Raw genomic sequence first — 2156 nt, 5'->3', positions numbered from 1 at the left:
ATACTAAAGATGTAAATCAGGGAGTGGAATAATGAACCCCAAATGGAGAAGATGAGATGCTACTGTGAATAAAAGAAGTCAACAGTACATTCGAAAAACTAATAAGCATAGATCTATCTGTAATCTGTGTATATACAAGTATATACATTTCTACTAAGAATCTGAAAGAACAAGGAAATGGATTTGCGTCTCTGGAGCCTCCAGAAAGGAATGCAGCCACGTCGTGGCCTTGATTTTGTCCTAAAAGACCTGTTCAGAATTCTGATATTCAGAACTGTGAGATAATGAGTTTGTGTTGCTGAAGCTGTTCAATATATAGTAATTTGTTATGGCAGCGATAGCAAACCAATACTAACACAAACAGCCTTTGAAAAGAAAAACAGTTGATATTTCATACTTTTATTTATTTTTTATTTTTTATTTTTTTTTGAGACAGAGTCTCGCTTAGTCACCCAGGCTGGAGTGCAGTGGCGCGATCTCGGCTCACTGCAAGCTCCGCCTCCCAGGTTCACGATATTTCATACTTTTAAATCAACAATCTGTGAAGAAGAGAAAGTTATACACTTTCACTCAACCAACCACATGTCCTTAAAATTTACAATTTACAAAGCATCAATTGAGACACAATGGAGGATTTGAAGAAATACTGATCAGACTTTGATAGATTAAGTGAACAAAATATTTGTGAGAGTTGAATGGCACAAATATTCAATCTGATGCGCATTTATGATGTTTCGATTGTTTATATATATTGCAAATTTGTATACAAACATTTCTGGAATATACATATAGCAACAAAGTAGGAATGTGTATTTCTTCATATATTTCTTTTTGAAACAAGTCTCTCTCTGTTGCTCCGTCTGAAATACAATGGCACTATCCCAGCTCACTGCAGCCTCGACCTCCCCAGGCCTAGGTGATTCTCCCACAACCCTCTCCTGAGTAGCTGGGACTACAGGATCATGCCACCTTGCCCGGCTAAATATTTTTAATATGTATTTTTTGTAGAGACAAGGTTTCGCTATGTTGCCCAGGCTGGTCTCAAACTCCTGGGCTCACAGGATCTGGCCACCTTGGCCTTCCAAAGCGTTGGGATTACTGGTGTGAGCCACTGTGCAAGGCCAGGAATACTTACTTATGAAAACATATTGATCAGAAATATCTATCTTTTTTTTTTTTTTGGAAATGAAGTCTCGCTCTGTCGCCAGGCTAGAGCACAGTGGCGTGATCTTGGGTTACTGCAATCTCTGCCTTCTGGGTTCAAGCGATTCTCCTGCCTCAGCCTCCCAAGTAGCTAGGATTACAGGCGTGCCCCACCACACCCAGCTATTTTTTTTTGTATTTTTAGTAGAGATGGGGTTTCACCATGTTGGCCCGATGGTCTCAATCTCCCGACTTTGTGATCCACCCACCTTAGTTTCCCAAAGTGGTGGGATTACAGGTGTGAGCCACTGTGCCCGGCCATATCTATCATTTTTAGACAACAAAGTAAGCATCCAAACTGTTACTACAGGTAACGTTTCTTGATTAGAAGTTCAATTAAATTAGCAGCCAACAATAAGAAGACATTTAGAGAAAAAACAATACTTTGGAAACAAATAACATTCTAAATATTCATGGGTAATACGTCGGGTGTGGTGGCTCATGCCTGTAATCCCAGCACTTTGGGAGGCTGAGGCAGGTGGATCATATGAGGTCAGGACTTTGAGACCAGCCTGGCCAATATGGTGAAACCCTGTCTCTACTGAAAATGCAAAAATTAGCTGGGTGTGGTGGCACGCAGCTGTATTTTCAATGACTCGCGAGGCTGAGACAGGAGATTCACTTGACCCTGGGAAGTGGAAGTTGCAGTGAGCCGAGATTGTGCCACTGCACTCCAGTCTGGGTGAGTAAGACTCCACTGCAAAAACAAAAACAAATATTCATGGGTTATAGAATCACACATTAAATTGACAGAGCATTAATGAAAAAATGTCAGTGAAATTATAACATATGAACATTTGTAGGATGTAAAGTAAGACAGTGAGAGAGTGAGAGAGCACAATAATTACCAAATCAAGATGGAAAGAAGCACCACTACCGGTCCTACAGACATAAAAGGACTAGTGAAGCAAAACTAGAAATCTATGCTAAGACTTTTTTTTTTTTTTTTTTGG

General features: G+C 40.1%; 1 protein-coding gene across 1 annotated transcript in view; it reads right to left on the bottom strand.

Moving 5' to 3' along the window:
* The window catches only part of LILRB3 (leukocyte immunoglobulin-like receptor, subfamily B (with TM and ITIM domains), member 3), a 59166-nt gene that overhangs the window by 18275 nt on the left and 38735 nt on the right, over positions 1 to 2156 (bottom strand). The gene's annotated exons all lie outside the window — the stretch shown is intronic.

This window comes from Mandrillus leucophaeus, unplaced genomic scaffold (assembly GCF_000951045.1).
Source record: "Mandrillus leucophaeus isolate KB7577 unplaced genomic scaffold, Mleu.le_1.0 Scaffold104, whole genome shotgun sequence".
Taxonomy (NCBI): domain Eukaryota; kingdom Metazoa; phylum Chordata; class Mammalia; order Primates; family Cercopithecidae; genus Mandrillus; species Mandrillus leucophaeus.
The sequence above is the reverse complement of the archived record's forward strand: the minus strand, read 5'-3'. Positions and strand labels throughout refer to the sequence as shown.